Below are 12,124 nucleotides of genomic sequence, written 5' to 3'. Positions count from 1 at the left end.
AGAAGGCTTGATAAAATTTCTGATTGAATAGTTGGGTATCTTCAAAGCATAATAATTAATTATTGGACTTTGAAGACCCACATGAGTGCAAGATTATGATGAATTCAAAGACTTAATTTCTAAACTACATGCCAAGCAATTGTTGAAAAGAATAATCAGAAGTCAAAGGTAATAGTAAGAAAAGTGAAAATGTTGGCAAGAAGATATTGATAAGCACTCACTCTAGATTATTGCTCATGGAGAATATGGAGAAAAGATTGGAAAAAGAACTTTTTGAGAAGGTAAAATATGATGGGGTTTTGGTCAATAAAGAGTAGATGGTTGGTGTGAAAGAAAATGGGGAACCAAATTGCAACCATCAAGTGAGAAGGACCTATAGAACAAACATCGTCTAGGATTTCTAGCTATGCTAGTGGGAGATGGGTCAATGCAAGTATGGGAGGTTCCTATTCCAGGTATAGTGAATATGTCATTCACTTCAACTAATGCTAGAGTTGGCTTGGATCCTCAATTTATATAACTAGATCCTATTTTTAAATGCTCCAAGCTTCAAAGAAGATAAAGTTGCCAAAGTATTCCTCTTACTTTGGAGTGGTCAACTGCAACACCACATGATCTCTTGTTAGTTGGCTTCCATGATGGAACTATTGCTATATGGAAATTCAACCCGAAAACTTTGTCTTCACAAGATTAAAGCATCTAATTTTCTTCATGGTAGATGTAGTTCCTATTAAGACATTAGCATGGGCTCCTAATGAAGGTGATATTGAAAGAAAAAATATATTTGTTATGGGTGACCATGGTGGCAATTTTTGGTTTAAGGGATCTTCATTTGTCAAGAAGAATTAAGACTAGCGTAGGGGAAGGGTCCCAGATTACCAGAATCAACAAATGAAAATTTTCAAGCTTTGGTTGGATGAAGTTCTTTTAAAAAAAAAAACACCATGTGAGTAGTGGATGTAATGCTGTGATTTCCCATTCATAGATTTTTCTTTTAAAACCATTTACAAGCTAAAAGAAGAATTATGAAGATAGTGGAAAATTTTTACTTCTTCCAAATGAAGAGGCTAGTGTATGAAAAGGATTTCGAAGCCAACATCTCCAAATGTGTGGAGGAAGATGATTTGGAGGTGCCAGGGTGGACGTTTCAAGCCAAATACGGGAGAATCTAAATGAGAGGAAGCCCACAAGTAGAAAATGTAAAAGCCGCAAAGAAAAGGAGTATATTGTGAACATAGAAATAAAATGGAGAGTAGACATAAAGGAAGAAGTTTCCATTCTATAAGGAGGAGCTCCATGCCAAGCAGGGGAGTAGCTATAAAGATAGGTGCCTAATTGCTTGGAATAGTATTTCTGAAGCTAAAAAGCATTTGGTGGAAAGGCTTGTAAAATATGCATATCAACATTGGCCCAATGGAGTGAGAGAATTTGTAGATGGATTACTGATGAATACTACTACACAGTTGTTGGCATTGCAACATACTCCTATTCGAGTTCTTGAGGGATGCAATAAATTTGGCTATTAGGGGGTGGCTTTATTGTCATAGCAAGATGAGTAGGTGCCACAACTGTGAGTGAAGTCAAAGATGGTGGGTTGTCAACAGCTAATGAATACCGACAATGATTGGCTTCAACCCAGTGAAAGCATTAATATGGTAGATTTTAATGAAGTTTCCATAGTGTCAAGGTTCATGCAAATTGCAAATTACAAAGGAGGAAATTCACCATTTCAAGATGAAGGAAGCCGACAAGAGGAGGCATCAAAGGAAAGAGTCATAGTCTTAAACACAAAGACCCATGCAGTACATTGAGAAGACAAAACAAACAAATTATTTTGTCCCACATTCACTATGGAGGTGTCTTCTCAAGTGTTTAAATATGAAAGCACACATCTTGTTTGTTGTCTTACATAATGTGGGATTTTGGAAGTCGTGTACACATGTGGGTCCTAACTTGGATGGCCAGCTAGTGCGTAAACTGAGGAGCTTTTAGCAAAGAATCCAGATAGTGATGACATGGCACCCAATGCACAAGATGTTGACATGTGTCTAGATCAAATGATAGGTGCATTCCCATAAAATGAAGTTGCAAGAAGCTTAAATAATGTGGGAATGTGCTCAGGCACCATGTGGTAGTGGGTCCAAGCCGGTGATGAGGTGTCAGATCTAGTGGCAAGTTATTGGACAGAGGTTGGCCAATCGAGTGCTGCCACATGGCAGTTCGGTAGAACCCAAGCTGACCCAAATTTGAAGGGTAGGAGAAATTTGAAAAATGATAAAAAATAATTTTTTATTATTTTTTCAAAATATGTACATTTACATTTTTTTAATTACAAAAGGATTATTTTCTAAAGTTCAAACTTTAGAATTTTTAAATTTTTGAAAAAATAAGAAGTGCAGACCCGAGCCATATAGTAGAGGGACATTTTTTCAAATTGACTTTTAGGGGGTTTCTGGAAGGCTAGTATAGCAATATTATATATTGTTGGAATTGGGAGAAGACAAACTTTTTGATTTTGGAATTTATTTTTGACAGGAAGCCATTTGTTCGAGCTATAGGAGGTTTTGTCCCAGATTCCTAATTTACAATTATATTCTGGTGTTGAAGTTCAAAACTGATTTCTAGCATACTAATGAACTGAATGAACATAAAATACAATGAAAATGTAGTTGGGATAAAATTTGATCACTTTTAAGTCAGTTGAATCAAGGTTTTAACAACAGTCTTGATGCATATCAGATATTTTGGTTGCATAAAGGTTTTCATTATTCAGTAGAGATATTTGCTAGTTTGTTACAAAATAATGATGAAACCAAATCAAATCAAAGGGGTAGAAAGATGAAAGAGGTTTTTCAAATGCAAGGGATTGAATTTCAAGTGGACACATGTTAGATACATAATAGATCCAAGAATTCACTTCTTGTCTATACCTTTCTTTCTTTCATCCATGGTAGGGGTTCTAATCTTGAGTTTTAAATTTTCAATCCTTCTATAAGATTACTTTGTTGGATCCAAAACTATGATTGCACCTTCATTCTTCAGCATAATTCTCTTGTATGAACAATAGTATGAAAGATAATACAACTAGTTCTGATGTGTTAGGTGTTATTATGTTTTGATTTCATGCATCTGAATGTATAGTTTCAAGGAAATGAATACAAATGAGCAAGAAATTCTTTAGTTTCATTTTGATTCTCATCTCCTATCTCAGTAATCTTTAATCTTATGTGATCTAGGAACAAATAGCTAAGACCCATTTGCATCCCTTTAAAGTTGTATGTCATATATGTTTTTTTGTTGAAACAAAGGGCCAAATAAATGCTTAACATGTTTGATAGGGTTGTTGGTTATTTGACAAGGATATTTCATGAGAATGAGGTCATAATGAACACTGACGTCTGATTCAAAAAGTGGTAGGATAGATTTGATGTCTAGGTGTATGAAATATGTTCTAGATATCATAGATGTATGTATTGAATTCATGAAAATTTCCCAATAGATAAGGCATTGATGAGTTATAGGATCACTTGTTCATGTTGTATCATATTTGGGGTTATGTTGATAATCAACATGAATAATGAATTGATTTTCCCTTTCATGTTGAAGAGCTAGAACATAATGCCCTCACTAAACTTGTGAATTTCATAAAATTGCATTTAGGTACTCTAGATCTATGTCATTCCATGAGTTATTAGGAGATATAAGGGTTAAATATGCTACAATAGATTCAAGAATATGTTTTTGCACTGGTACCATATTAATTGAATCTGAGGTTTTGTAGAGCCTGAAGTAGAAGAAGGATCTAGCCTTATAGTTGACCTGGTGTCTAAAAAGATGTTTTAAGGATGGGAGTTAGGTGCCCCTAGATGTGTCTTGTTCTCATCAAGGTAATTTGAAACCCATAGCATTTCAAAACACCAACATACACAATCTCTTCTTGCATAAAAGATCACTTTTTCATATTAATCATCAACTTCTCCTCTTTCAATCTCTGTTAGAAATGGAAAAAGAAATCTGTAAATAAGCAATACCAGGAAAGAATCTAAGTGAGTAAATGCATGAAAAGATATTACCATAAAATAGGAGAGAGAAAGCTTCAAGCTCTAACACCATGAGACAAGATATTTGGAAAGGGGAAAGCAAAGAAAACCCCTTGTGACATTATGAATGAGGCATGAAAAGCCTAAGAAGAAAGAGAGAGAGAGAGATAGAGAGCAATTCTCATACAATAATTGAGAAGAGGAAGAAACCTAATTGTTGTTGAATGAGAGAGGAGGTTCATCTCTTAAATAGAGATGAGAGAGAGGAGTTGGAATGTAACTCCCATGTCTATGAATGCCACCATTCATAAGTGTGTGAGGCCAAGTGTGAGATTCCTCTTAAGGAGGAATAATCTAAAATTAGAAATTACAATATATATTTGTCCTCACATATTCCACTAGATGACAAAATAAGATGTAGTGGAAAAAGGACAAAAAAGAAATATATTAGGATACCTTGGCTTATATCCTAATATATTATAATAATGAATAAAGAAGGTCTAACCTTGGTTTATAAACACACCAAGGAAAGATTACAACTTCTAACAATCTCTGTAAACATTGTTTAACATGCTCAAGATGTTCTTCATTAGTCTTACTAAATATCATAATATCATCCAAATAAATAATCACAAACTTACCCAAAAATCTTTTCAGAACTTTATGTCATCAACCTCATGAAAGTACTAGGTGCACTAGTCAAACCAAAAGGCATAACAAACCATTCATACAAACCATCTTTTATCTTGAAAGAAGTCTTCTATTCATCACCTTCTCTAATTCTAATCTGATGATGATTACTTTTCAAATGAATCTTGATAAAATACTTTTCTCCACTAAAACAATCCATTATGTCATCCATCCTCAACAAAGGAAACCTATATTTTATAGTTATCTTGTTAATAGCTCTAGAGTTAGTACACATTCTCCATTCTGTATTCATTTTAGGTGCTAGTATAGTAGGTACAACACATGGACTCAAATTTTCTCTGATTAAATCCCTTTGCAACAATTCATGCATTTTTATTTTAAGTTCTTCATTCTCTGTAGGTGTCAATCTATATGGTTCTTCGTTCGAAAAACTATCTCTAGGTTTCAAATCCATATAGTGACTTATACTTCTTATTGGTAGGAAACCATTGGGAATATCCTCTACAACAATCTCTTTATACTCATTCAGCAATTCTATAATTTCTTCTAGTACTGGGCTACCACTATATATTGTTGCTCAGTCATTACTACCAACACTAGGTCCTCTAGGAACTATAGTGAAAAAAACTTGATTCCTCTTCACTTCTTTTTCAATTTTTTTTCCCATGAACCATGCAAACTCTCATAGTAGTACACTTGACCTCATTTGGAATTTTAATCAAAGATAGTGATATTTTCTTCTTCCCATTCACCCAAAGAGTATATTGATTCAATCCTCCATCATGTACAACATATCTATCATATTGCCAAGGTCTACCCATAAAAACATGACAACAATCCATAGACATAATATCACACAACACTTCATCAAAGTAATGTCCAATCTTGAACTTCACAATACATTGCTCACTTACCAATATCTAATGCTCATCTCTAAACCATGAAACATGATAGGGTTTAGGATTCTTTAGCTTTTGCAACTACAAATTTGTAACTAGCTCTTCTGATGCCAAATTTTTAGAACTTCCACTATCAATTATCACCTTGCAGCATTTTCCAGCCATCTTACATTTGGTCTTGAAAAGACTTCTTCTAAGGATAGGTTCATCATAACTTCCCTTATTACATAAGGTTCTTCTCACAATCAAATTTTCTCCAGCCTTAGGTCCACTTGGTGAACTCTAAATGTCTTCTTGAATCACAACATTTCTATTACCTTGCTCACTTTCAGAGGAGCTACATTCAAAATATCTATGTCCTTATTTACCACATTTGAAACAATTACCACAAAAACCACCTTTAGAATAAGAATTACCTCTTCCTCAACAAGAACCAGTACCTCCTTGATATGAACTACCACCTTTCCACTTGGTCTTGTCTTTTTCATCATTCTTCCATTCATATTTTCCTTTATGTTGCATAAAAATATTAGATCTACCACCTTCACCATAAGATCTAATTCTGCCTCTCTGAAATCTACCACCTCTACCTCTTTGTTTTTGTTCATGCTTCTTTTTCAAGATCTCCTCATCTTTGAAGGCATATTGATGTGCTTCTTCCACACTTTCCAATTTCACAAAACTTATCTCATCTTGAATTCCATATATCAATCCATTTAGATATCTTACAATTCTCTCAATATCATCATCCACATGTCAAGATCTAATGTCAAATATATAGAACTCCTTAGTATACTCTTTCACACTCATGTCTTTTTTTCTCAAATTTTGCATCTTTGTCAACAAGCTAACTTGTTATGAGAAAGAAGGAATTTGTTCTTTACCTTGTTCACCATCTTCACCCAAGTTCTAATCTTTTCCTTTCCTCTCCTTTTTCTATCAATTTTCAAATACTCCCATCATAGTGAAGCATAACCTTTCAACCTAGTAACTACAAGTTTCACCTTCCTATTATAAGGAGAATTTTCATACTCAAAGAGCTTCTCCATATCAAAGATCCAATCCTCAAGATACACTCCTCTCCTCTAGGTTGTCTCCACAACATCTAATCTAGCTGCAATTTATCTTAATGTATCCAATACGGAATTATCAACATTTCCTCTACCATGAACCATCTTTACAAATCAAGTTCTTGCAAGATTATAACCCTCTGCAAGTTATAGGTCAAATCTATAGATTTGCAACCCTACAAGCAAATATAAATCAGGGTTCTACATAATCCAATCTCCACAAGGATGAACCTCAATCTCTAATACCTCCTAAAAAAGGAGGGGAAGAATAACTAGGGCCAAAAAGGCACACCCATTAATCCTAACCAACCTTATAGAGTTATCATAATGAAAGAAAAAACACAAAGAGAAAAACACCACAGAGAGAGAGAGAGAACAATATTTTTTTATTGAATCATCAAATGATCAACATACATACCCAACTGTAAGGCCTTCTGGGTTACAACCGAATACAAAATACATTCCAAATCCAAGATCTAACTCCAAATTTCCACCTTCTAGACACATATTCCACAAACTTTCCAAACCTTCCCATTCTACCCTAAATCTAAGTCCAAACACCCTATTTATACTTGCCAAAATGACTTACAAAACATTCTAGAACATTACAAAATAGAAAGGCCAACTCAATAGTAGTCTACACACATCCCAAGATAAGATCTAATCATAAATGTTGCGATCAGAATTAGTCCTGCAAGTTGTCTCCCATCAAAGATGTAGAAAAATTTTCCAAAATATTGACACTCAGCATCAATAGGAATACTCGGAACATGAAGGATCACTCGACACATGAAGGATAGCTCGACACACACTATGGAACTCGACACACACTATAGAGTGAAATGGGATAAGATGCTAACACGAGTGTTAACATGATGTGGGATAACTTCAACTCATCTTATACTACAAAATTACTAGCACTTGGTAATTGCTACAACTCAGCAATGACAATAACTCGACAACAACTAGCATAATGAACACAAATGTGTAGGATAACACATCAACCTAGGATGCTCTAGCATCATGGATGCAAGTTGTAAAGACATTGGTGTATCTAGATAGGGAAGATTGGTCGATAAGATAGAAATCGTCTTGAGGTTAGGGTGACAAAGGGGAACACTAATAGGCTAGAAGAGAAGTTGAGATGAGTCCTTAGAAAAAAAAAAAGGCTGAAGAAGCAATCTAGTTTACATCACTCTTCTAGGCTTTAACAAAACTATCTTCTCCACTTAGTGTCATGATTAAAAAACACATTATATTACCAAAGTCTAGCTGATCAAGTTCCCTTTGTAATTCCACATAACTCAACCTTTCCACTAGGCCTCTTGTTATCTCTTCTTCTCAAATCCTCTTCGTCAATCATCTAGATATGGCAATCTACTCAAGTAGAAACTATCTCACCAATAAGGTTTGAGATCAATGACAACATAAAAATTTCTCTAATTGTAGTTCCAACGAATTATCCTTTCTCCAATTCAGCACAATAGAGGAACTATGCTACTAAATATGATAAACACTAGAACAAAATAATCACAATAGCATTAAAAGACAATAAGACTATTGGCTCCATTTCTAGTCATGAACATAAAATTCATAAAGGAAACACACATTCTAGAAAGAAACACTAAACATAGGATGAGAGCACCAATATCATACTCTATTCCATCAAAACATCAACCTTGAATACATATCACATTCTTGAATCTATAGGAAACCCTCTCCTTCATGAATTTTTTTTGACTTAGGCATTTTTCCTTGTAGAAAACATGCTAAAATACTAACTTTATAAAATAGATATTTATAAGAAGACTCCTAACTAGGTGCTAAGTAGGCATGCACTCTTATTTTTATTCATTAAATGGTGCACTTTGGGACAAACAAGATCCCAAGTTGAAAAACTCACTAAAAAATCAAAGTTCCTAGATTTGAAAACAATTTATGGATTTTTCTTAGACGGGATCTTGGAGCACTTCTATGTATTTATTTCTTATTTTTCTATTTATTTAGGCCCATTTGTGCACCTTGATAAAAAGGGGACCTTAAAAAGTCCCCAAGGTGAGCAAATAAACAAATAATCAAAGTTCCTAGATTTGAAAATGGTTTCTGGGTTTTTCTTAGACTAGGTCCTTGAGAACTTCTATATATTTATTTCTCATTTTTATGATGATTTAATCCCATTTTTGCACCTTGTGCACTTTGGGAAAAAGGGGGACCATGGAAGGTTCCCAAGGTGAGAAAATCACCAAAAAAATAAAGTTCCTAGATTTGAAAATGGTTTTTGGGTTTTGCTCAGATGGGGTCTTATAAGAGCACTTATAGGCATTTATTTCTTATCTTTTGATGATTTATCCCCTTCTTATTGTCTAACATTGGCATGGACTTGAGCTCCATGTGCCTCTCCAATCTGAACTACTAAGGTTTCTTCGTTGAATCCTCAAATCATATCAATTTTGCCAACCTTCTTCCCCTAAGGATCTTTTTTGTATCAAGTATTCTATCTAATTAGCTTCTTATTTGTGTTTTTTTTACTAGTTAAGTATTGTGTAGTAAGTGATGTTGTAGTATTAATCAACATTGAGAAGGTGGAGAACCTTTTCAATGTTATCTGGTTAGATGTCTTAAAATAATCTCTCCCATGACGCTCTTTACCACCCACATATGGGACATAATTCTGAGCCAAAGCTACAACAAGCTTAGAAGATTGCAATGATTTCAAGTGGGATGTTGCATTCACTAAACCATTTTGGATCATGGAACACATGAACTCATGTCTCCTATGAGGCTTGTTGCATAAGATGAGGAATTAATTGAGGCTTACATTGTTCACAAACCCTAAATTCTTGAGACTACTTTGTAAATGAAGGTGACTAACATAGGTAAAATCTTTATTGCATTTTTTGATGATGAGGATGCCATGGTAATCTACACAAAACCAATTGGCATGTGTTTAGAAGGTGAAAAGACTCCTAACGACTAAAAAAAAGGAAATAACCCCAAGACTCTAGACAAACTAACAAAAATGCAAGTTGCTTGTTTCTACACACTTGCACACATTGCACACTTGTGTACATATGCAACTATGCATGGTGCTCAAGTGGACTTGGAGAAAATGGTTAGAGGGGGAGATGTGTACATTGTGCACTTGTGTAGATGCACATGGTGCACAAAATGTGCATGTGCAAAAGACTACAAAGATGTTAGCATCATTCTATTGACCTTGCACATGTGCATAAATATGTAAGTGTACAAGGTGCACACTACCCAGATTATGTCAAAGACTAACTTTTCTTGCCACCAGATTTTGATAATGTAACCTGTTCCCAAGTATGAGACCCAAACCATTTTACTCCTCTCTGAGGCATCTTGGGAGACACTCTATTCTAAAGAGAAGATTCCCATGACCTAAAAGAAAAAAGGGGGGGTCCCCATTTTTGAAGTAAAAAATGGGGCATGTTTTTTGGAATCACAACAATTATACTTCTCAAGTTTTGCATACTTAATTTTTTTTCCTCAAGTTTAGATGTCACCTTAGTAAGTTGTGATCTCAGATCTCAACTCTAATTGCCTTTTTTTTCTCATCTTCCAACATACTCATCTTCAATTATGTGTTTCAAAGTTCATGCTTCAAAATCTCATTATCCTTATTAAACTTTGTAGTGATTTATAAAACTTGATTTGTTCTAGTGAGTAATTTTTCTTTGATATTGTACTCTCAATCTGATCTTTCATCTTTTGATTAAAGTCTTGTGCATCCTTAAGCTTGATTTCTAACATGTTTCTTTCATCATTAACCAAATCTAATTCCTCAAGTGTTGCTTCAAGATTATTCAACAAATATATTAAATCTAAAGTGATCTCCCTAAAGTTACTAAACTTCTTTTGAGTAACTATGCTCTAATACCAATCATGAATTAGTTATGTACTTTAAACAATTTTATGCCTAACTATTGATATCATTGATGACTATTAAACTTGCATGTACATAAATAAAATAAAAAATGAAACCATGCAACATAAAGAAACTCATTAAACCATATTTTTTTATCTAGGGAAACCCTATAGACAAATAAAAATCCTCGGTGGGGATAGTACCCACAAAATGATCAACTAATCAAAAGTATCTTTTGAAATAAATTGACCATATTATGATTCTATTACATTTATATAGTGTATATATCCTTATGCGAGGACTAGGCCTTGTCAAACACCTCAATGCTATTAGGATTTGTAATTACAATACAAAATGCAAGTTGATCCCAATTCCCAAATATGTATATACAACATTACAAGTTATATGAATAGATACAAAACCTTAACTATGTTTATATCTTGAATTTATAATGTATCCTTGTAGTCCCACACATACAAAACTTCATAGAAAAATCTTTCCTTCTCTACTCATCAAATTTGTATCTATATAGTACATACAAAGTGTGCTTTAGCAATCATATCATTACAATGAAACTTGTTAGTTCACTAAACAAAAACATATTCCTTCATACTAAATTTTTTTCACTATCATCCTTATCCTTCTTCACATGCTACCAAATCTCATATTAAGTTCTTCCATGTGAGAGTTAGCTTTTAGCATGTCAGCCCAACATTGCCAAGCAATTATTTTGACAAGTAAAAATAATTCCTTAACCAAAAACTCAGTATTCTAGTACTCTATTTTGCGATGTTATACCTATTATTGGAAAACCTACCAAAAATTTGTTGGAAATAACAATGGGAAAGTAAACTGTGAGAGGGAGGTGTGAATTAGTACTTCAAAGCCTTAATTATAAAGCATTCACCACACATCCATCTCATAATTTAGCATGTAAACTGAAATAGCTAACAACACATGTTCTTCCATAGCATGAAAAAAATAGCACATAATACAATAAATTTGTTACCTAGAAACCCTCTAATGGAGAAGGTAAAACTGGGGTGGGGATGACACCCTAAAATCTTCACTGTTGGAACTATAAAGTGTAGCAGATTAAGGTTACAAGAAGTTTGACCATAAACTATGATCTGCCCCATGAAAGGTTTTCCCTGTTAAAGACTTACATAGATAGTTAGGTCTCACCCTATTAAAGGATTTAAACACCTTTCTAAAAGTGTGCCTCATTAGATGTCTTAAACTTGAAATAAAAAAGCACTCGGTTAAGAGATTTACACAATTGTTAAGATTACTTTGTTGGGATATTTTCACTACATCACTTTTAAAAATGATTCAACACAATGATCCTTCAATTAGCACTCGATTGCTAGATGTCAGATCTTCTCTTTACTGGTGTGTACTTCATCCTTCTAATCAGATATGTCTCTTATGTCCTCTCTCTTCTTTTCTATGTTCTCTCTAATTGATTTTTCAATTCATAACATTGTCACAACCTCCATAGCCATCATGAGTGCTCTTTGTACTCAGCATTCATCTCTCTTGTGTCTCCTTCTTTTCCTTCACACAATACAAACT

This window comes from Cupressus sempervirens, chromosome 11, assembly GCF_028749045.1.
Source record: "Cupressus sempervirens isolate cs-2001-9-10 chromosome 11, ASM2874904v1, whole genome shotgun sequence".
NCBI classification, from domain to species: domain Eukaryota; kingdom Viridiplantae; phylum Streptophyta; class Pinopsida; order Cupressales; family Cupressaceae; genus Cupressus; species Cupressus sempervirens.
This window is presented reverse-complemented; position numbering follows the sequence as displayed.